Source organism: Mauremys reevesii, linkage group 9 (genome assembly GCF_016161935.1).
Source record: "Mauremys reevesii isolate NIE-2019 linkage group 9, ASM1616193v1, whole genome shotgun sequence".
NCBI lineage: Eukaryota > Metazoa > Chordata > Testudines > Geoemydidae > Mauremys > Mauremys reevesii.
The window spans coordinates 84,360,273-84,385,512 of record NC_052631.1 but is presented as its reverse complement, the minus strand read 5'-3'; the positions used below and the strand labels follow the sequence as shown (position 1 = coordinate 84,385,512).

Below are 25,240 nucleotides of genomic sequence, written 5' to 3'. Positions count from 1 at the left end.
ATGGAGACATTTTAAAATAGTGGCATTAACATGTAGGAAACTCATCTCATCAGGTAGCACAGCTCCTTTAGAAGCCATGTTGTTACTATCTCCCTTATGATGAGGCATTATTGCTACCTGGTGACTAGGAAATCTACACTATCCTGAAGGAGGCATTCTATGAATGACAGCTCCTCCTTAGTTCCACTTTATTTGGAAGTTGCAAGTGCTCAGCACCTCTGAAAACCAGGCTTCTTATTTAGGTGGGTAAATATGGATTTAAGAATCTAGCTTGAGGCACTCAAGCTAATACACCCCAGGAGCCTAAAGAACTTTGATCCATATATCCAAACTCCCCTGCTCCAACCTCTTAGGAATCAGTGTGGTATGAGAATCTCAATCAGGAAAGGGGCATGCTTCTTTACTCAGGGAGAGCACTACATGTTACAGCAGGCTCCATTTCTAAGTGTTTTAGTGGTATCCATGTTAGACTAACATGAGCCTTGATAATTCAAGTAACAGACCCACTGCCTTTTGTGTTAATAGGCCAGGCTTGTCTATACTGCGAAATTTACTGGTATAATTATACCACTATAGTTAAATTTCCCAATGTAGACAAGCCCACAGTAAAAGTGTGGCCCCTCAGTTCTATTATCTGAATTATGGCAGTGAGCAGGAGTTGAATAAACTTCCAGAGCTCTGTTGGTTAAAGGCTTTTAAAAATGTGAATTAGCACTTTGATATGTCCTGACTTTGGAGACTTGTGTAGGATCTTTCTACCTGCCAGTGGCCTGAGTTCAGAAGTTGGTGCTATTATTAAAGAAAAAACTGTATCTTCTTTCCTTGTTGTACCAGCCTGCATCCAATCTTGTAACTATTTCCTGGTAGAATACGTGCACTGGCTTTTATGCTCTGACAAAGGAGAAAATTTCTTTTCTTTGCTTTCCCTCTGTACTTACCTCACATATCTACCTACTATGAGCTTATGGCATAATACCAGGCCAATGTAGCTGGGGTTCTTTGTTAACTTGCTCAACCTGGGGTAATGTTGGTGGATGGCAGGAGTGCAGTGTCCTGGTAAAATCCCCTCCAGCTTCTTGACCAAGCCTAGTAACAATTAAGAAGGGAGAGCCTCAAATAACCCATTCTAGTAGGGTGTCTCATGAAACATGAGGACCTAGAGTGCTGAATTAATAGTGAGTCACTTTCCTCTCTGATTTCACTGCTGAAGAGGGAGAAAGATGGCCTGGGAATTGCAAAGCATGCAGCATAGGTTGTAAGAGTCACAACAGAACAGGGCCTCAAGAGGCTGCTTGGTTGATTTGTGCTTAAGGTTGGCCCTGACCTCAAGTTTTACCTTAGGCCTTGTTGTATGCTAGGGAAAGACTTGAAGAGTTTTGGCTTGTGAGCATTACCACATTCAGCAAAGCTGATGGTTACTTTAATATCCAATCTTAGTGCATCAAGTTAAGAAGCTCTCACTCACCCAGGCAAGGTTGGATCTAGTTCTTTCTGAGTAGGTTCACCTGACCTTATTGCTAATCTGCATGACATATAATGAAATAGAATTTAATATCCTATTTTCTCTGCAGATGAGATACTACATGAGGAAATCCCAGAGAAACATACAAGAAAGTTCTATTCCAATGCAAATAAGATGACTGTTGCCCAGTATGATTGTTACTCTTCTTTTCTGCTTAAGTTTCTATCCTTTTTTATTTCAGATACGCATAGAAATGCCTATTGGGAGCATGTCTGTATGGTAAATATATTAGTTGATATATGGTCTTGCCATTTAGGCAAAGGATTGGGAGTCAGAACTGAGCTCTATATCTGCCTGTGCCCAGGCTTGCTTTAAACCTCTCTGTGCTTCTGTTTCCTCATCTGTAATATGGAGATGATACTTGCGTCTCTCATTAGACATCTGTAAAGCTGAACTCATCAATGTTTTGTAATGTGCTTTGAAAGCCTCCTATGGAAGGCCCTACAGAAATGGGTAGTACTAATATTATCATATGAAATTTTGAAATAAAGGGTAGTTGAAAAGGGGACAAGAAAGTGAATGCCTGAGTATTCTTAAATGCCATGAATGTTGGTTCTAGTAATAGAGTGCAGTCTGAGCTACTCATGATGGTGTTCTTTGTGGGACCCAGAAATGGCAGAGACTGAACATAGCTAAAAATCTGGAAGGCTAACATTGCACTGCTCTATGGCCAAGGTGGCAACTTGCTGCTCAGAGATCTTGGGCAATAGGAAACATCCTGCTAGGAAGGTATTAACAGAGAAACTGCAGTTTCTATTTTTTCATGGTTCGCTGCCATTGTGGCTGTACTGTTAGGCTTATATTCATTGCACAATGACACAAAAGTACAAGCATATTTTTTCCTTGCTCACCTATTGCTTTGGTTTATATGATTTTTTTTTTGGCAGAGTAGTAAGCCATTTATTCTGTCTTGAACTGTACATTACACAGATGATGATGTCTCTGTTAAGTGATCCTCGCAGCTCAAGGAGGAAAGGAACCAAAGAGCATGTTTGTTTGTTTTTTTAAATCTTTCCCAGCTTTCCTTTTTCACTTATTAATGAGCGGGGGAGGTGAGGTGAGAGTGACAATGCATGCTGGGATGTGAACATACATGTTTGAGTTTGTATGCCTTTACGGTTGAGAGCATGTATATGTACAAGCATGTGTGGGCATCTGCAGGCTTCTCTGAGCTTTTCAGTTTTGCAGGTTAATTTGATCTTATGCTTATGACACTGCAGTTTTTGGTCCAAACCTTGCAAACATTCCACATGAGTGAAGTTGCTCACATGCTTTCATGGAGGATTGGCCCGTATCATTACAAGGTGACACATTTATACTAAGGGAGATGGTTTTAAAAACTCTGTAAATAGCATTCTTGGTTTTTGCTAATTATTAAGCACATTCCTTTCTATATAGAATTCTATAATTTTTAATGTGTGAGTTCTTTTCTTTAATAAATTTCCTTAACTAATGTATTGCATTCCCATTGCCAAAAAGGTACCTGGGAACTTTTGAAACTAAAATAAATCTGTGTTAAACCACTAATGGCAAGCAATCAAATTCCCAGCTCCCACTCTGCCCTAGCACCGTATCTGTGCAGAGGGGAGTTAAATAGATATGAAAAGCCAACCCAAACTGGCATCTCTCTGCAGAGTCCTGAAAACAGCCAATGGATAGGGAGAGAGATATTCCATGGAGGCCCTGAAGCTTTGTCCTGCACTGAGGGCTTGATCTTGCAAGTTGTTTCTACTCCCAATAAAGTCTGGATCGAGCTCCTTGCAAGACGTGATCGGTTCCATTTCAGAACAGTGAGAAATTAGTGTAAGCTGAACTCAGTTATAACATGAGCCTCATCTTAGTAGAGCTGGTTAAAAATGGTAAAGAGAAGCTAAGAAGAAATAGTAAAGCAAATATTTCCCTATATCTCATCTGACAACACAACTCACCATGAGTTTGACTTCACGGAGTTCGAACTATCGTCTGATCTAGACGCGATAGTTCGAACTCCGGAAGTGCCACGGTCGACTCCGGTACTCCACCACTGCAAACGGCGGTGGTGGAGTCGACGGGGGAGCCGCGGAGTTCGACCCTGCCACGTCTGGATGGGTGAGTAGTTCGAATTAGGGTACTTCGAATTCAGCTACGCCATTCCCGTAGCTGAATTTGCGTACCCTAATTCGAACCCCCTTTTTAGTGTGGACCAGGCCTAAGTCAATTTATAACCTCCAGGAGGGTCGCTACCTCCCACTATGGTTTGGGGGAGAATTCTTTATTCAGGACCAGTTCTAGGGTGGACAAGCAGGGCAGTTGCCATGGGTGCCAGTTTCTGCACTGCCCCTTTTTTTCCCCCCCTATGCCATTTTGGGGTGAGGAAGTCTGAAAACATTTTCCACCCTGGCCTTCAAAATGGCCAGGACTGCTCCTAACTGGGAATAATAATGGAACAATTAAAATTGCCCTTATTCAAAACGATTTTCCTTTTGTGTCATACTGAATGGTAAGCATAACCAAGGATCAATCAATGACACTGCATTATTTACAAATGTAGACTCTGTTCAGCGCTGTTCAGTTCTAGGCCCTGATTCAGCAAAGCACGTAAGCACGTGCTTTAAGTTGCATTGACTTAAATGAAACTACATTTCAATAGGACTTAAGTACAAGCTTAAAATTAAAGTGCATTGCTGAACTGGGGTCCTAATAAATATTAATTAGAAATGAATAAGTTGACACAAACTTTCTCAGTTGCAGAGCAATGTGTATTCTACCAGACAAGTGGACAGGGGATTTAATGTAAGACTCAATCCTGTATTGTCTTTAAAAGTGTTCTGCTGAAGTCAACTTTGAAAAAAACCAAAACACTTCACTTTAAGGACAAAATTTAAAAAAGAAACATTGCAGGGAAAAGGGGACAAAGAATCAAGTGCAATGCTTCAGTTCAAAGGAAAATCTCCATTCTATGCAATGGGACCAAATCTTTCTCATTTTACTTACACAAGGTTTCCCTTTGACTGCTATCTATGATGGAGATTTACAGAAATACTCTTAGATAATGAAAACCTAAAAGTCAGGTTTTGTTACAAAATTAATTAAAAATAGTTTCGGGAAACATTTCTCTTCATTTAAATAGTTTTAATATAAAAAATCACTTGCTGTGTTGCAAACCCCACAACATTGGACTAATTTATGAGAACCAGAAAGTGAACCTGACTAGAAATTAAAAATGAAATAATCTCATGTAATTTCGCTGTCCTGCCTAAGTGAAATTCAAGAAGAGAATGAACTGCATAAATGGTGAAAAGTACATGAGTTTTAAGTTACCATTAATTAACAGGCATTTTTTTTTAAATATGGGGTGCCACAATAATGACAAATGCTGATACCACGTATCAATCTTGCATCATACGAGGTCATAACTAAATGTTCTGGATTCTAGTTTCTGTGATCATTCTTACACATCTTTTTATAAGATATCTAGGGGGATGGGGAGAATAACTAGGTCAGAACAAATGGCCAAATGAATACAATCATCAAGGCTGGAATAAATGCAGCATGCAGTAATGACTATACTTTTAGAGGGGAGTTTCACGATCTGAAAATATTTTACAAAAGTTTAACTAAGTCTTACAACCTCTCTTAGAGATTGCTATGCATTATTATCACTTTGGAAAATTTAGGACCAGAGAAGTTAAGTGATTTAGCCAAGGACACGCAGGATATGTCTTCACAGCAGAGCTGACTTGGATGATTGGTACCCAAGGTTAGCCTACCCTAGTTGTGAGCAGCCACACCACAAAGCCCTCCCTTAGTTACTGTGCCAACACTTGTGGTGTACTCACCTGTAAGTGCCTGCTAGGACTTCTGTGGGTATATCCTATGCTGCAGTAAGCTGAGCCACTATATGATTCTTCCCCAGTCAACTGTGGGACAATAGTCTTTCCTTTTGGGCACACACAGAATTGTGGGAAGGCATTGGAGAAATCTCAGCACTTGAGTGTCCTCACTGTGAATTGGGTGGGTTACCATCTGGAATTAAAGTCTCACTTGGGTTTGACCCTCGAGCCCCAGATAAGATGGATTGAAAGGACCCCAAAGTTGGGAGAGTTTTGTATGTGGATGGGAGGAGGCTTAGACCCAAGTCAGAGCTCATGTTAACTTAGACACAGAGTCAGTGGCACAGCTGAGCTAGAACCCAGGAATATTCACTCCCAGTCCACTCCTCAAACTGCAAAATTCACTTACAACAGACTTCAATAAGGGAAGGAGAAGAAGAGGATTTTCTCAGATAGTCATATCAGAACATGATGGAAGAATCCTGTTGCTGGGGTCTCCTCTAGATTAGAAACCTCCCATTGTGTCTCCCCCAACCTCATAATAAATGTACCCAAAAAGTGAAAGTAACCCTTTCCCCTTTCCAGACACTTGGCTTATCTACACGGCATTTTGGACTCAGCAGGAGTGAGTCTCCCAGCTCAGGCCAACAGACGTGTGCTCCTAGAGTGATGCTAGTGTTCTAAAAATAGCTGTATAGATAGTGCTTTGAAGTTACAGCTATTTTTAGAAAGCTAGTCCTGCTAGCTGAAGAGTGTCGACACAGGCTGAGACGCTTGGTCCAAAATGCTGTGTAGACATATCCTTGGAAACATTGCCATGCTTTATACATGATGTAGTGACAGCTGTGACTCATGACTGATGTTGGGATGATGATTTATCTTAGTCTGCACCATTTCCTTTCCTTATGGAAAACAAAAGCAGGTTGACACATTTCTTTGCAAACAAGTGAGAAACCTGAAGGACAGGCTGGATAAGGGCACAGTGATGCTCAACTGGAATAGCTAGGTCTAGGTTTGGTAGATGGAAATGATAGGGTCTCAGGTATACTCTACCTCACAGGAAGATTGTAATGAGACCCAGCCACCTATAAGAAAGAAAACAAAACCTACTGATGTTAGTCCCAGGGAAGAAAGAGATAAAGAACAGATGCATGCATTCTTCTGTCCATGCACAAACTGCAATCAGCAGTGCTGAGTTAGAAGCAGATAACAGCCTAGACTTCTTTTCTTATTGTACTTCCTGCTGAAGAAATGCCCTGGCCCACAGAGCAAAAAGATTTAATTCTGGGGAGAGCAAGGACCTCACACAAGAACTGACCTAAATGCCAAGGAGGTTTGAATAATCTAATTTACAATAAAATGGTATTTACAATGTTATCAGAGAAAGCTTAGCAGTGTTAAGTTAAACAGCATATAATGTGATTAGTGAGGGGGTCATGCCCATGATGTCATGCACATTCTCTGAACTCTCAGAATGGGGAGATAATGTCTCCGGCATTTATTCTCTTGTGACATGTAAAAACTCTCTAAAGGTTTGGGGTGGATGGGGTTGGGAGGGAAGCGTGCGTGTGTGAGTGTGTGTGATGCGCACACACACATACAATATATACACAATAATAAAAAAGAATAAAATCCTAATGTGGCTTTAGTTCAGAGAAAAATCTCATCACAACAGAGCTCAACTGCATGTGCGTACAAGGGATAATGCAACTTAGTGGTTAGAACAGGGACTTGGGAGTTAGAAGGTCTAGGTGTTATTCCTGATTCTGTCACTGTATTGCTGTTTTACCTTGTGCAAGTCATTTAACCTCTCTGTACTTTTGTTTATCTCCATTTTAAATATGGGATAAAGTAATAATATTCACCCACCTTTATAAAGTTCTCCGAGATCCTTAGATAAAAGGCCCCATATAAGTGTAAACTATTGTGATTCTGCTCCTAATGCAAAACCAATATGGAATATGCAACAGCAAGCTTCAGTGTAGATTAGAGTGGAGAACTTCATTGTGGGCAATGGCTCATATGTACAGCATTAAATCCTGGCATCCCTCTTTATGTAAAAATGCAAAAATTGTGGGTTTTTAAAAGTAAATTGTCTGGACTAATTAATCTACAGACCATTAAAGAATCAAAATGACAAAAATAAGATAAAAGTTTTAAAATCAAAGATAATGCAATGCTTATTTTAGAACATATTTTGAGTCTAAAGGAGCTCTTCTAACAGTTAAATCAGAAACAATCCCTTTAAACTTTAAAACCCTTAGTGTGTGTATGACAGGCCACACTGTGAACTCGGGGACTGTCTACACTTACTGAGGGATTGACGTGTGGCGATCAATGCATCGGCGGTTGATTTAGCGGGTCTAGTGAAGGCCTGCTAAATTGACTGCAGATCACTCTCCCGTCGACTTCTGTACTCCACCAGATCGAGAAGAGTAAGGGGAGTCGATGGGAGAGTGTCTCCTGTTGACATTGCATAGTGTGGACCCCATGGTAAGTAGATCTAAGCTACGTCGACTTGAGTTACGCTAGTCACGTAACTCAAATTGCATAGCTTAGATTGACTTTTCCCTGTAGTTTAGACAAGGCCGAGTAACTTCATTGAAATGAATGGGATTACTCCATATTTACAACATATAAACTGAGCTCAGAACCTAGCCCACTTTATTTCATGCTTATTCTTTAATGGAAGCATAAAGCTTCTTTACTCCCACTTCTTGCCATGAGGTGAAAACAGTATTAATGGTTTCATTCTAACTTAGGGATTGACTATGTGGTATTTCTTTTCTCAGTGATGAAGAAAATAAGCACTGGCTAGACATAAAGTCAAGTGGAAGTCGAAGTTGCTCGGGACCTCACAAGATCAGGCCCAAAGACAGAATACAGAAAATCTTTATTTCAACAAAGGGAATGGGTTGGAAAAGGACAGACAGGATTTGAAACAAAAGACCATGCAATATAATATCCATAGGATGTGGCAAACTCAACTGCAACAGAGTTGTATGATGTGCGTCTTTTATCACGACAATGATCCTTTGTATTCGCTGGAGCACTGATTGATGTTTAGGGCATTATCTCTGCTCTGATGAAGAATGCCTACATTAATTTTATTTGACTGCAGAGGGATGCCCTTGGGAATAAATCACTGTTCGGAAAAGGGAAGCCAAACTTTTGTCTCTGCATGGCTGATGAATCATGAGCAGGAGCCAAGTGCAATATGCACAGAGCACAGTGGAGCACTAGCCAGTCAGCTCAGGCATGTGGGATGTACTAATTACAAGAAAGAATGAAAGCAAAGCCTGCAGGTAGTCACCTTTTAAATAATCAGGGCTGACAGTTTTATTACAGTAGCAGAGGTTAACACGTCGTAGGTATGTGCTACATCATGTGTGCTGCCTGTATGAAATATTCTTTGAGCATTACATAATGTATTTAGTGGATCATTTTTATTTCAAACATTTTTATATTACTAATGATTCCCCCCTACCCCCTTAGAGTTAATTATAAAAGGAATATCTTATTGTTGCTGCAGGTGCTGCCAATGGATTATGTTGGATGATGCATCATATAGAGTTTTCAAATGAGCTATGGTTAATTCACAAAGGAGGGATATACGTTCTAAAACTCCGAACATTTCCAAGAATTAATATTTCCAATACCCCTTTGTAGAATATGTTAAAATAAGTTGTTGAAGTTTTATACCCGGATTAACCGAGGCAACTGTGGTCAAGCTGACTGAGCATAGTGTGATGAGTCAGGAGATCTGGGTTTTCTTATGGACTCTGCAACTGGCTTGGTGTGTGATCATGGTCAAGCTAGTCCATACCTCTGTTGGCCCATCTGTAAAATGGGGGATAATGATACTTTTCTGATGAAAAGCACTGTGAGAGTATAAAATATTGTACTTGCATAGTATTTAATTAATGTCATAAAGTTTTGCGCATCTTAAAGCATGAATCTTTCTGCTCACAAGGTGTCCTCCTCATAGCCAGGGCTGATGAGGATGGGGGAAAGGGAAGACAACTGTACCTGGGCCCTGCCCTGCAGAAAGTTGCAACTGGGATGAAATGGGGGGAAAATGGGAAGGGAGGTCCCAGCCAACACGATGTACCAGGGCCCCAAATTTTTCTCAGTTGGCCTGCTCATAACTCTCACAGGAAACAAGTTAATTGGTAAGCAAATAACTATAGCTGCAGTATCCCCTTGGGGCCATACTCCTGTTCCATGTTATGAAAGCAATAAAAGGTGCCATGCCCTCAGCAGGTGCCGCATGAAGGGCATGTCTCAGCTTGCCTCTGGAAGGCAGAAATTGTCAGGGCACTAGCTTCTTGAGGCTCAGCACAGATTTCCAAACCCAGTGCTAAACAGCGGTGTGATAGAGCCTTGAAAAATTGGTAGTAATCTAACTAAATAAATGGGGATTTAACCAAATAGAATGTAGCTGCAGAATAACACCCAAAACTTCTTACTATGCTCTCCTTTGGTAAAACAATCCCTCTTACTTCATCCCGTGTAATGTAAGCTGAAGATGAGAACTAATGTTTAATCATAGGATGTTTGGGTCCACACTGTGGAGTTACAGCACACAATAAGTAATGAAGTGGAATCATTTCATTAAGTATGAGAGCCTTGGCTGTGTTAATTAACACAATAATAGCTTCATCTAGATCAGGGGTGGGCAAACTTTTTGGCCCGAGGGCCACATTTGAGAATAGAAATTGTATGGCGGGCCATGAATGCTCACAAAATTGGGGTTGGGGTGAGGGCTCTGGGTGGGGGTGCAGATTCTGGGATGGGGCCAAAAATGAGGAGGTCAGGGTATGGGAGGGGGCTCCAGGCTGGGACGGGGGAGTAGGGTGCGGGGTGGGGGTAAGGGTGCCTACTGGGAGTGCAGGCTCTGTGGTGGGGCTGCGGATGCGGAGTTTGGGGTGCAGGAGGGTGCTCTGGTCTGGGACCGAGGGGTTCGGAGGGCGGTAGGGGGATCAGGGCAGGGGCTGGGGCACGGGGAGAGGCTCAGAGGTGCAGGCTCTGGGCGGCACTTGCCTCAAGCGACTCCTGGACGCAGCAGCCATGTCCCTACTCCAGCTCCTAAGCAGAGGCATGGCCAGGTGGCTCTGCGCGCTGCCCCATCCACAGGCGCCACCCCTGCAGCTCCCATTGGCTGCAGTTCCCGGCCAATGGGAGCTGTGGAGGTGGCACTTGGGGTGGGGGAAGTGTGTAGAGCAGAGCCCCCTGGCTGCCCCTACACGTAGGAGCCAGAGCGGGGCAATGACTTTGCTTCTGGGAGTGGCATGGAGTGCCCCCTGACCCTGCTGCCCAGCTGGAGTGCTGGAGGGGGGCCATGCCGCTGCTTCTGGGAGCTGTGTGGAGCGGTCCCTGACCCTGCTGGAGCACTGGAGCAGGGAAAGCCCCAATGGTTGGTGGGCCGGATCCGGCCTGCGGGCCATAGTTTGCCCACGCCTGATCTAGATCAATCCATAAGCAATTTACACCTACAAAGATGTATCGCATCAGTCACCTCTAAAATACCATCACCTTTGTGTGGTAATTCAGGAGTTGTTTAACAGCACTCAGTTTGGAGCAGTTCAGGATGGGAGATAAGAAGACCTTTGTTGCCACAAATCTTCTGGATTTTTGCTGCACTAAACTTCCTGATGAGTGTCCAGGCTTTCATGATAGATCTTGACATATCCACTTCTGAGATTGCTTTTCTCCAGTGTGCTCTTTGGGCTACATTCAGGCTCTATAGGAGGTGGTTGTCTATTTCTGGATCACTGGATTTTTATTACTGTTTAAGGAGGCCTGCACACTTTTTCATCCAGATATCGTATATAGTTTCTTTTTGTTAGCCACATGGGATGGACTTGGTAGTGGCGACCTTCCTGACTCGCATTATCCAGAAAAACATGATACCCAAGATATGGTGAAAATCTGAGGTTATAGTTTTACTTGGCAAAGCCCACTTTTTTTAGTAGCCAGCTAATACCCAAATATCACTTCTGAATTATAGCTACAAACTCCTACAGGCAGATTATCCTACAGAGAATTATGCCCAAAATAGAACAACTTTTGAGTGATGATCAGGCATTTTCTGAACAAATTGCAGCACCCGTGACCCAGTGATAGCACTTACTATGTACCTTGAGAGTACATTTCAACAGATGCAGAAAACTAGAGCTGTCTCTTTTTACCTTACAGCAGCCTATGACACCATCTGGCACACTGGTCTGCTGTATAAGATGTCAGCAGTTCTTCGTAATGGGTTGTCATGTCAACTGAGCTGATGCACCAAGGTAGAGATTTTCAGGTGGCTCTGGGCCACAAAACCAGCACCTGGAGATTCCAGAAGAACAGACTCCTGCAAGGCTCTGTGCTGGCACCAGCTTTATTTATTTAATGTATTCACCAATAACCTACCAAACACCATCTCCAGGCGGCTCACATACACAATGGTATCTGCTTGACCTTAAGAGACCATGATTTCTAAAAGATTGAAGAGAACTGGAAGAGTGATATGGTTGCCATAGGTGTCTATTGCAAGAAATGGTGATTGAAACCAGGTACATCCAAAACTGTGCCAACATGCGTCCATTGACACCATGCTCAGAGCCAACTTGAGCTTATCTTTTTGGCACAGGATACAAAGACTCTGTATTTAAGGGTCACCCTACATGCGCACTCCCATACAAATACCATCTTACTAAAGGAATTCAAAAGATCAGGAGCGAAACTCTCCTGAACAAATGAGTGGGGTCTATCTGGGGAGCAAATGCCCCAACACTGTATAGTTTGGGGCTTGCTCTCTGCTATTCAGTTGGTGAATAATGTGCCCCTGTTTGGTTAATTTCTGCCCATGCTAGACTAGTAGACACACCATGTCTTATTCATATCATTAGAATTCTCACAGGCACACCAAAGCCAACAAACTTTATGGTTACCAGTCCTAGCCCATAATCCACCTAAATATCCAGTGTCTGAATGCAGCCAACAAACTGATCACTAAGGTACAGAAAATGACACACTTCAGGGATATATGGGATGCACCTTTCCACTGACTGCACAGCTGCAACACTATCCAGACAGAATTTCTTACTTTCCATTTAGCTAATAATGTCATCAGCTTACTATGGTGGGCAGAATGGGAGCAAGCCTCTGCCACTACCAGGAACTTCCAAATCATCACCAGACCAGATGCATGACTACCTGGCTTTGGGCTCCCATGCCACCTCTGGAGCCAGCTTAACAGGTTCAGATGTGGCATGTTTTGCTGTGCCAAGCTCATCCATGCCTGGGCCATCCAAGACAACCCATTGTGGGTCTGTGGTGAATGTTGCATGCAAGCTGGATGGCTGTTTATTTTGTGTTGGGCTCTCTGGAGGTCTTTGCAAACTGAACATTGCTGACTCAAAGGCCATTGACTGGCTCAAAACTCTTTTTAGCTGTTTTTTGTTTGTTTGTTATTTCTCTTGCTATCTCCCGCCCCCCACAACCTTGCCTTACTAGTCTTGCTCATATGTAATGACTATGTAGTGATTGAGAATTCTTTATCAAAATAAAACTACAGGGGGCAAGTTTACGAAGGCAAGTTTAAGAAGATGTAATTATTCCAAATGCAATTTAATTAAGACTTTGGAATTGTCTCCCATTTGCAAAAAGTGATCTGGGATCATTGATTTTTTTTTGTTTAGTTCTGTAAAGCATTTTGAGATGCAGATTGTGTGAAAGATGGCTTACAAAATAACATTATATTGTATTAATGACCATAAGTGGTCAGGGCCATTATTGTACATCTGCTCTTAAAGATGACACATGTACCAGCACTTTTTTGTTCAGTACTGAATCAGAGGGCAGAGTGCCGCACGCTGATCACTTGTAACATTTTCTACAGCATCCTCCAGTGCTTCTTGGAGGTCTGCTCTTCTTCAAATACTGGCTAGACATGACTCTTCTTAGCTTGTGAGACCTGTCATATCCTTAACCATAATGGTCAGACTCGATAGATAAGACTAAAAAGGTGAAATGGGGGAAAACAGATATCAAATGTAACTGTAAGCTAAGTAACTACTAAAGACTAACACAGGAAAGTAGGATATGTCCAGTTAATTATTTTTCAAACTTCCAGTAGTTTTTTCTTATTTCCAGGTCATAAACCTTGCTCACAATCTTGTATCTTTGCAGCGTGCATGTGCTCTGCAAAATGATCAGAAGTTAAACAGCAACAGCTGTCAGAGAAGACCAAGATGTACTAGCAAATCATTTTAGTTAAAAGGAAGACAAAAATCTATGGAGTATAAATTAGCCATTGAACTAAGCTCAGCACTAACAAAGGACCATCTGCAGGCGTCCATAAAACAAATTAGAGCATCTAGTTAAAACTAATGGAAGCTAGTCATTGAAAAGGTTTACTCCTTATATAGCTAATTGGAAGCAAAATAATTCCTTTGGTTGTAGTTTCAGAGTAGCAACTGTGTTAGTCTGTATCGGCAAAAAGAACAGAAGTACTTGTGGCACCCGAGAAACTAACAAATTTATTTGAGCATAAGCTTTCATGGGCTACAACCCACTTCATCAGATGCATAGAATGGAACATATAGTAAGAAGATATATACATACAGAGAACATGAAAAAGTGGAAGTAGCCATACCAATGGTAAGAGGCTAATTAATTAAGATGAACTATTATCAGCAGGAGAAAGAAAACTTTTATAGTGATAATCAAGATGGCCCATTTTAGACAGTTGACAAGACGGTGTCAGGATATTTAACACGAGGAAATAGATTCAATATGTGTAATGACCCATCCACTCCTAGTCTCTATTCAAACCCAAGTTAATGGTATCTAGTTTGCATATTAATTCAAGCTCAGCAGTTTTTCATTGGAGTCTGTTTTTGAAGTTTTTCTGTTGCAAAATTGCCACCTTTAAGTCTGTTACTGAGTGACCAGAGAGGTTGAAGTGTTCTCCTACTGATTTTTGAATGTTATGATTCCTGATGTCAGATTTGTGTCCATTTATTCTTTTGCGCAGAGACTGTCTGGTTTGGCCAATGTACATGGCAGGGGGCATTGCTGGCACATGATGGCATATATCACATTGGTAGATGTACAGGTGAATGAGCCCATCCACCTCAGCCTAGACCAATCCAAACAAGCTGTCCATTTCCTGGACACTACTGTGCTAGTAAGCGATGGTCACATAAACACCACCCTATACCGGAAACCTACTGACTTCTATTCTTACCTACATGCCTCCAGCTTCCATCCAGGACACACCACACGATCCATTGTCTACAGCCAAACTCTAAGATACAACCACATTTGCTCCAATCCCTCAGACAGAGACAAACACCTACAAGATCTCTATCAAGCATTCTTAAAACTACAATACCCACCTGCTGAAGTGAAAAAACAGATTGACAGAGCCGGAAGAGTACCCAGAAGTCACCTACTACAGGACAGGCCCAACAAAGAAAATAACAGAACGCCACTAGCCATCACCTTCAGCCCCCAACTAAACCTCTCCAGTACATCATCAAAGATCTACAACTATCCTGAAAGATGATCCCTCACTCTCACAGATCTTGGGAGACAGACCAGTCCTCGCTTACAGACAGCCCCCCAACGTGAAGCAAATACTCCCCAGCAACCAAACACCACACAACAAAAACACTAACCCAGGAACCTGTCCTTGCAACAAAGCCCGATGCCAACTCTGTCCACGTATTTATTCAAATGACACCATCCTAGGACCTAATCACATTAACCACGCTGTCTTCATTTCACAAAATTTCTCCCTTTTCCTTATTTATATACAGTAAAATGAGCTTGTTAATTACAACCATATTTCTCTCTGTGCTGATTGGTGAGTGTTTGTTTGGGAAAACCTAGAAACTACATCCACAAATCAGGTGGAAAGATCTGCAGTGCAAACTCCTCATAGATTGCCAGATTAAAACCTTAATCTGGAAGATAGTGAGAGATCCTGAATTTCATTATCCTCTTCTGTGTATTAGGGCAGCTCTGCTGAATTATTTGCTGAGTTTAGTGCAATGTTGGCCTTAGTGGAAATCAGAGAAATAAATGCATTAGAAGTTTGCACTGGAGTTAAGATTTGAATTGGAGCTATTGGGGATCTTTTATCAATTAAACCAGCCTGATTTCCTTCCTCATTCCATTATTTCTGGAGCTAATTTTCAGATAAAGTAGAAAGTTGTTCTTTCTTTTTGCTATGTTTTTTTTCTAAATATTGCAGAGAATATAATTTAGGGCAGGATGCTGCCACATTAACTTGAATTCAATGACAACAGGATCAGGGCCTTAAAGCAGCAGGAAGGAATGCATAGCCATAGCCTCCCTAGAACAAGGACTTTTCTTGATTATAGTATTAGTTTGGTAATGGAAGATGAGCTCAGCACTGTGAAAGATTAAATAAAGTATCACAACTTGGCTGGCCTTAAAACAACTTCATTCTCAACTATGTTTTGAAATCTTGCAGCCTACATGGTATTCTATAATTTGAAGAGATGGTCATAAAGATGTTTGCAAAAATGTGGCCAACGCCTGACTGCAAAAAGACAAAAGCACAGATGGATAAAGGGCATGACTAGAGCTGATATTTTCTCTTTCTAAAATAAAAATAATGTATTTGAGGATTTCAAAAGCAAGTGAAATTAATCAGCCTGTACCCTGCTACTAATCTGAACACTTCTGAGCTTTGAAGTTTTTGAAATCCATATCCAAGCTTTGCAGCGCACATACTTCTCTGTTCAAAACCCATTTATGTCAATGAAGCATATAATGTGAATTATTTCTTAGGTACAAGATGACATGGCAATAGGACTGATATTTGCACATTCGGCATGGGATGATGGATGTTGTGGGTGTTGTAATAGGAATGAGTGCTCTTAACGTCGTGACTGCATATATAATAGGAGAGTTGAGGTATTATAGGTTAGCAATGTGAACTGGTCTTTTTTCCAGATTCTGTAATGTTAATAGCACATTGCTTTGTGTGGTCACTGTGATGGGGTGTGCTCCCCATTCTGGCCTGGAAAGAGTTGAATTAGGCTAAATGGGCCCAATCAGCCAATTAAGCTGCAAACAGGAGAGATTTAGGCTATGTGGAGGGCACTAATTAGAAGGAAGCTTACCTGTGAGGGAATTGGTTTGCTTCTATAAAGCCAGGAGGCTGGCAACAACAGCCAGGTGGGCAGGGAGAAACTTCAGGGAAAGAGGCTGCAGGCTAAGGGAGAAAGAACCCACCCATCAGGAAGAGTTTACTTAGTAGGTCTAAGAGAGAGGGGTCTGACTAGGAAGGCTGGTAAAGGAGGAGCTTAAGGAAGCATAGTAGGAAGTAGTCTAGGGAAGAGAACAGTTACTGGTGAAAGACCAGATCTTAAATGCTCACTGTAGGGTCCTGGACTGGAACCCAGAGTAAAGGGTGGGCCTGAGTTTCCCTACCATCCACTGCAGAGTGGCATTACTTGGGACAGTGAATGGGGAGACTGCCTGAGTCACTGTGGGAGTCATGTAGTCAGGGAAGCAGGTCTGAGGACTGCTGGTGCAGAGATATGTTGAAAGACTTCCCTAGAAGAGGAATCACAGTGTGACCTGACCGGAGGACTGAAGACACTGTGCTGTGACACTCTGAGTGGGAGGAGAGTTGCAACAGTGGAAGAGAAGAAATGAGGAACTGAACTGGGTGGAGTTAATCACTAGAAGGGGGTGCCACCCAGTAGTGAGTAGAGCAACCTGTAATAGTCACTTTAAAACACTGGCATTCAAGAGGAGGTATTATTTAAGCTGATTCTTAGTTTATTTATGAATTTTCTTTCAAGTTGAATAAGCTGCTTTGCTAATGACTCAAGTTGTATGTTCATTCTGGTGCCATGCCATGCCGTCTCTTGATGAAATGTATCTTAGTTGTCCTTTATTTTTAAATATTTCTGGATAGTTTGTTTGTTTGGAGTGTGTCCCCCTCTAAAGAAATTTCTACATTTAAAAAGTGTAGTGTGAAAGGAAGAAAAGAGCCACTGCTGATCACTTCACTGGAGTTAAAGAAGGGATTAATTTAGCTCATTATTTACACATATGACAGGAATAGCTTCCTTGGAGGTGGGAATGATCTGCCTGCTGGCTACAAAACACTGCATGCTGCCTGATTCATGATATCTACCTTAAAATCAGATGTCATGACATCTGGCATTTCTTTCTTGAACAACCTCAGAAAGAGGGCTGTTAATTAGCTTATTTTCCTTCAGAATGTAAAATAAGGAAGAATATAATAAGTATTCTCTTAGAAATTCAAAGGACTGGAGGAGATGTCTGTGAAATGTACATGCAAAGTGGAGAAATTTAAGCAGACTGGCTGCCAGTAACTTGAAGACACCCATAACGACTGCTTGTACTTGCATGGTTTATTATGACTCATAACTACACAGCCAGAGTTCCAAACAGTGCATGTAATTCCTGGAAGGTAGGAGACCCCCCTCGAAAAAAGAGAATTTTCAGTTCTGTACATTTCTTTAGCATTGTCAACTACTACTAACCTGACAACACTTCAAACAGTGCTAGCCACTGCTGATCAATGCCATAGTGCTTGTACGTGGTAGTCGTCCTACCATCTGTAGAATCCTATCCAAAACATAAGTAAATATTCTATCCAGTCTGAGGACTCCACTTATGTTAATTTGGATAGAAGTTGCTTTAGGTTTGGGCTAGCCGCGGCTAGCCCAACTTAATGAACAGAGCTACCTATGCAGCCAAATCTTATACTAAAGGGCTAACAATTCTACAAATGTGGATTTGCTGATTATTGTTCAAGAGTCAGTCCTTTATCAAGTGTAGTTATCTGAAATCCTTTGGCTAAAACCTATGCTAGCAAGTGCTTGTGCTTTTGCTTTTCAGAAGCAATATGGCTTAATATTGGTATACAACATGTGGCAGATGGCAACTTCATGTGCAATCAGGCATTAATGTGTGCCTCAGTTACCCCAAATAACCAAGATATGGGGTCTGACTCTCCTCTCCAGTACACCAGTTTTACACATGTATAACACCATTTACTTCAATGGAGTTACTCCTGATCTACACTGGTGTAAGTGAGAATGGAATTGGTCTCATAGTCTTTCTATTTTTCTGTTTCAGCAAACAAACAAAACCCACATTCATCTGTGGGTCATTTTAAGTGATCTTAAACTGCTTTGCTTTACAGAGATTTGTAGCTGAGTGGATCAAGAGAAACTGTGACTACAATGTATATAACTCTGACTCTTCACTGCCCTACTAGAGAGCTCAGCAGAAAACTAGAATTGCTTTATGAAGCCACTTAAGTTTGAACAGAGAGGACAAAAGCCTTTCTTCATTTTAAAGTACTGAACTTCAGTTAATGAGGAACCAGTTGTGGATATGAACATTGTATTTAATAGGTACCTATAGATGCAGAACCTTTAAAAGACAGAGGAAAAGAACATGGTGTATCCCTTTCTTGTTGTGTAAGGTACTGTTACGGGGATATACAAACTCCACACTGGACAACAAGGGGTTAAGGATCTGTTCTGGGTGCAGGCAGCTCCACCCTGCCACACCTTCATGGAATGCAGAAGCTGTAGGGGGAGCTTAAAAGGGGAGCAGAGCAGCTCACTTGTTGGCAGACCAGGGAAGAAAACAGACCTTCAGTCCTCAGTTCCTGAAGAAAGGGCTGACTAAAGGCAGGAGCTTCCCAGATGACCACTGCCTCGAGGGAAGGGAGGACCTCATGCTGATGTGCCTTGAGAGGGAATCATTTTTCTCTATTTCTTATTGACTCCGTTTATTTGAATGAATTCCCTTTGTCTTTTGTTCACAGACTGCCCTGGAAGGGGAGAGACTTTCAAGTGACCTGGCTGGAAGCTGAGTCGGAGGAAGAGGCAAGTCACTGCAGAGGTGGAGCAGCTGTCAGCAGGAGATACCCAGCAGGGAGAAAGCTGCTACACCACACCTAGCCACAAGAAGGTGGCAGCAGTGAGTCAACCCCTTCATACATACGTTCTGCGGAAGTTCCAATTTATATATTAGTCATTTCTGTGAGGGAGAGAGAATGTGATGATACAATATGGGGCTTAACTCCATGCATTCCAGAGTTGTCCCATGCAAGTGATTAAAAGCTACATGATTAGTGGAAAATCAACCACCAAGAAAAAGACAGGCCCAATCCAAAGCTTGCTTAAGTCAATGGGAGTCTTCCCTCTGACTTGAATGTACTTTTTGGCTCAAACTCATGGTTCACTTATTTGTCTCTTAATGTTCTGAACTTTCTGTCTATCTGGTTCTTGGTAAAGATGTTAAGAATATTAGGACAATCAGAAACTGTTTTCTCTGCTGCAGAATTGAAGTGGTAATTATGAGGCACAAAGACAGGTGTGGAATAGTGATAAAGCACTTACTCTTCTGCAGCTCTGAAAAGTCTGACAGTTTTTTGGGATGAAACAGTTGAGTATTAAGGACCTCAAATTCTTTCCAAGGAATCTCATAGATAGCTGGGAGTGAAGACGCTGAGTCACTTCTTGGGAGAGGATTGTGTTTTTTACCCTCAGTGTAGGGTGGGGCCATAATATTAATCATTATTATGGATAAAAACAAATAAATTCAGACTGCAGTGTTGACCCAATCTATTTCTCTGCTTTTCTGCACTGATATTAACTACAGTGCATAGTATTCTTGTGTTTCTCTCTTCCTCACAATGGTTATGTTAATAATTACTCCAAATAGAAACAACTGGAAATAACAGCTCCCAGCTCCACAAACCAACCAGTTTTTTTAAATTCTTGAATTATGAAGGAAAGTCCTTCTATAATGTCATACTAATGTAACTGCAGTAGCCAGAAAATTAGTATTTAGAACAGAATGCCCACAGGTTAGACATTCCTTAGATGTGTAGTCATTAATGTATATGTAACTATTGTCTAAGGTTTTAATCTTTGTGCTCTTTCAAAAATGTGGTTTTGATGGAAATTTACATGTTTTATACTTTCCACTTCTTTAACTTTCATTTCTCAAGCCCTAATCTTTTAGGGCCTCCTGACCAACTTATACAACTCTTAATGCATCATTAGCATGCGTTGAATTCTTGATTCTTCTTACATCACTATCCCACACATCTTCTGCCTTCTCCACTACAGCTTCAATGCTCCATTGCTCTCCTTCCGCTCCCATCTCTGTTCTTTTCTCCAGGCATGGAAAGCTCTTCTTATTCCAGTTTTCCAAGCCACTCCCTTCCCTCATTTAAAGCCTTCCTTAAGGCTCACTTATTCAGCAGGGTCAATAAGAAGTGAACGAACCAATCAGAAACATATTTCTGTAACTCTAGATTATTCCTCTGGCCCCATGTATGTCATATCTCTTCTTTTCTTTTAGACTATAAACACCTCAGGGCAAGCACTGTCTCCATTCTGTGCGTTGTACCACATAGAGCATGTAGCCAGTGATGACGATTTGCACTTATGTAGCACCCTACACCTGAGTATCTGAATGCTCTTTACACATATAATCATACTGGCATTTAGAAAGCAAGATAGCTTGAGGGAGGCTGGATCTGGATTAGATTTAGACTAGAATTTAGGGTTCAAGATGGAATCAAAGATAGGGTTTGGATTTGCCAGAATTATACACTCAAACAAAATTTTTTTGGCCATCAAATGGCAGAAGTCTCTTGATCGATCACCTGCTCTCTTGAAATTGATTGATCTGTTCCAGATTTACAGCTGGGTAGTTAAGAGCAGGGTCTGATCATAATTTCTTTTTTTTTTTTTTTTAGTCACTCTTACAATGTAAACTGAAAAAGAAAAATTTTGCCGAGTTCTGGAAATATAATTGTGTGATACGGGTAAGCCAAGTGCCAACTCTGGCCAAAGCCTAGGCATTGGCTGAGAACTGACAAACTCGCAGATTGAAGCCAGGCCCATTTGCTTGTGTATTAGTATAATTCAAAGTGATTGTTGAATGTATTTGGTGAAAACGAACGGGATGGGTGGTATGCTTTGTTTTCACTCACGTGTATCCTGTTATAATGTAATAGCAAACATTTCCATTTTATATACTCTGTAACTAAATAACCCATCAAATGAGAGAAAAGCCTTGTGTAATGCAAATGAAGAAAACTTTTTAACAGGAAATTTCTAATTCTTGTGCATTTCAAAGTAAGTGGTCATTTTCTATGATCATTGGCAGAGGTACTGGAACAATTTTTATAGTGGGGCTTCTGAGAGCCATTGAACCAAACTGCAAGGCCTGTATATAACGGAAACTACTTCAAGCCAGGAGATGCGCAGCATGCCTAGTTTGAGCACCTATGATGATTGGAGATCAAAGACTCTAAATGCTTTCCTCTCTCTCTGTCATTACCCCCGAGTAAGGGTCGCCCAGCTGGTGCCCAAACCCCTACCCGCACCCAAGCTCCTGCCCCAGCCCTGAACCCACTCTTGCACTCCAAACCACTCAGCCCCAGCCTGGAGCTCCCTCATGCATCCCAAACCCATTATCCCCTGTTCCACCCCAGAGTCTGCATCGCCAGCTGGAGCCCTTCCCCCCCCCACATAACCCTCACCGCTCATTTCTGGCCCCACCCCAGAGACCGCGCCCTAGCCCAGTGAAAGTGAGTGAGGGCAGGGGAGAGTGAGCGATGGAGTGAGTGGGGATGGGGCCTCAGAGAAGGGTCGGGGCAGTGGCAGGGCCTCAGGGAAGGGGCAGTGCAGAGGGTGGGGCAAGGGTGTTCAGTTTTGTGTGATCAGAAAATTGGCAACCCTACTCATCGTGTCATTACAAGACAGGTGTAAAACACCCCCAAATTGCTAGAGCTGCGATAAAATCACGAGAGCTGGAAATACAGTTACGGCCTTGGAAAATAAGAAAATGCAACTGGCTGCCTGCGATATTCTGTGAGATTGCCCTGTGGGCCTGTGCAGGGCTGCAGCGACTCCCTTGCAGTGAGGCCTCCTGGCCATCAGGGGCAGCAGCTGCTGCGGTGCCAACACTAAGGACAAGGAGACTAACTTCTCCTCATGCTCCCCTGAGCGGGCCCCCGGCCTGTGTGGTGCTACCCTGGGGGAGACAGGAAGAGGTGGCTGGAGGACCTTGCTGGCAGGGAGGTGAGGGCCAGAATGGGGTGTGGAAACAGGAGTTCAAGGGGGGTAGGAATGGGGTAGGAGGGGCTCCTCTTGACCCCCTTCTGGCCTATCCCGTTTCCCTAGACTGTTCCCCTCCTTGGGCCCCTGGCCCCTTATTCTGTCTTATTTGAGACATGATCCATGTTTAATTCTGTTAAAAACCTGTCTGTCCTGGAGCACAAGCTATGCTCAAACAGGTTGCCAAGTAGGCTTCTAGCATATCAGTTTTTAACTCTTTCTGAACATGATGCTAGCCTAGCTTGGGGCTCCGGGGAGGATTATGTTTTGATTTAAATTTTAATGTGGTAAGTGAAACCATGCTATATGCTATCTCTATGCTGTGTTTTAAATACATTTCCAAACCACAGCGTAGATTTACAGGCCCATATTTTCAGAAGCAGCCTCAAAACAGCGTACCAAATATTTATGGATGAGCAGTTTGGAATGCCCCATATTTTATATTCATGTGTGCAAATGGCATTTATGTATGTGAATTAGGTAGGAAGATGTCTTTGTCCCTGATCTGGAATGACAAATGCCTTTTTTATTCACAAACTGAGTTTGTGGATGAACAAAATCACATGCAAACTTAGAGGTGCAATGTTAATCTTGCAGATTTTAGAAGCTGCATTGAGGTCCTCTGAAAACTGTGCCTAACTTAATCCTGTTGTGTATCAAACCTACAATAAGCTGCAATTACATTATCAAAAGAATTTCATAGGCAAGAAAAGCAGCAAAGCAAAAGTAGAAAGGGTTGGGAACCAGGTATGACAGTTTTAGAGATGTATGTGTACGAGTGTAGCCTTTTACTAAAAGGTCAGCAACAGCCGGGTCTTGTATGTGGTCTCTTGTGAAACAAAACAGCAGCAGTTAATGTATGTTGTGAGTAAAGATGCAGGTAGTATCCTTTCAAAACTGAAAAAAGATATGGTGGGTATAAGCACAAATGAGAGGTATCGTCCCTGCCCTGAAGGTCTTAGTTTTTCGGTTCTGAGTTTATGTATCTGTTTCTCCTAGTTCAAATCCCATCCTATTCTGAACCCCACCTAAATGGCACGTAACTAGTATTCAGAGACTTTGTAATGCAACATTTCTGCCACCTAAGAAAGAAGAAAAATAGACCCTCACATGGGTAGCTGATCCATATAAGCCACTGTTTAGTGAATAGGCCCTTTGGTGTGTCACTTCTTTCTGCTTATTTGATAAACTTGAGACATAGTTACTTTGAAGATTTGGCACTACATACCTGGCTTGGGAATGGTGCGATGAAAACTGAGATTGGATCTCTGTGCTGCTGACTTGCTAATTTTGGACATAATTGCAAGCCTTATGGCCAGCATGCCTTTCAACAGCAGAATACAGTGTCTGATACATAAGAACTTACTTCAGAATAGACCTCTTTAAGCTTTTGAGAGTAACTTTTTCCCCATGGTCTAGTTCTAGCTCATATGTCACCCCAAAGTCACCGGTTTGACCCAAGGTCCAAAGCTGTTGATGACAAATTATTAGTATGTAATGGCTTTTCTATGCATTATGTGAAATGAGTTGGTCGCCACATTCTTTTACTGGGGACAAATGGGGATCATTTGGAGGGCGGCAGGGAAGATACTACCACAATCTGCCCTCCTGTTGGCAGACGCATCTGAGAGGCTAAGGAGACTCAAAGAGGCCAATGGGCCATGGAGGCTGAACTACTCTTATCACTAGAGGTAGTCCCTCCAAAATAGAACTCAGGCATGTCAGGAAGATGGAAGGGGGAAGATTACAGTGCCACTGATCATGCAGTTCTGTCAAGCCATCACCTTTCTCCACTGAGAGGCATTGCACCGAATCTCTTCACTGGCAGTCATCCCAGCTAACTAGACGTGACTGTGATCAAGAGAGACTATTAAATGGGTTCTATGGCAGCAAATGTATGTGCATCCCTTTCATTTTTGCTAAATGGTTTTGAATAAGAGCCCAGAGCTGACATTTCAGCAGTCCAGTGCCTGATGAGTTTTCCTTTTCATTGATGTCTAGTAATTTCATTTTGCACACAAAAGAGAGTATTTTTAACCGACAAAAGTACTACAACGGTACAAAAAATCAACAATTATTAATAAAATGTAACTAGGCTTTGTCCTTGGACAAACTCACAATTAATTTAGTTACGCAATGACTCTTGACTCTTTATTCTGAGTATTCTTCAGATAAATTGTGATGTGTTGGATTTAATAGCACTCCCCACACCACAGTGAGAACTGCCTTGCTTAAAGAGTGTTGGAGCCAGGACTCAATGTACCCCCTAGTTATGAGGTCAGTGTCCCTTAACAGGTGTTAGGCGTAACCAGTAGAGGAGGGTCCACCTCGTCATTGGGATGGCAGCCAGGCCTCTTACACAGGCTATTGCTGTGTAAGAACAGTATCTCCCACACCAACAAATAATGTACTTAAACTATGGAATTTAACAGCTAGCTGGAACCAAACACAACTGGAAACAGAAAAGACAAGTATTTCTAAGTGCTGCAGTTTTCAAGTCACGATTCAACAAACCTACACAGAGTAACATTTGCTTGTTTGCACAGCATAATCAGATAATGAGGAAGATGATTTTTATTTTGCATTTAATTTAAAAAGGCATATTAAGAGAAGAAATGCAACATGATCTAGTGATTAGAGTTCTGACAGTCTAGAGATGCAGGTTCTCACTGCATGACCTTGGGGAAATCGCTATATCTCTTTGTGACTCAATATACCCTCTGGAAATGGGGGAAATATGTATGTCAGAT

The 25,240-nt window shown here is 42.0% G+C and overlaps 1 long non-coding RNA gene across 1 annotated transcript; it reads left to right on the top strand.

Moving 5' to 3' along the window:
- The first annotated feature begins 65 nt into the window (after positions 1 to 65).
- On the top strand, positions 66 to 21,169 carry LOC120372643. Its single transcript, XR_005585086.1, has 3 exons — positions 66 to 242; positions 19,178 to 19,332; positions 21,125 to 21,169. It is a non-coding gene; the product is annotated as an uncharacterized LOC120372643 (long non-coding RNA).
- Positions 21,170 to 25,240: the final 4,071 nt, after the last annotated feature.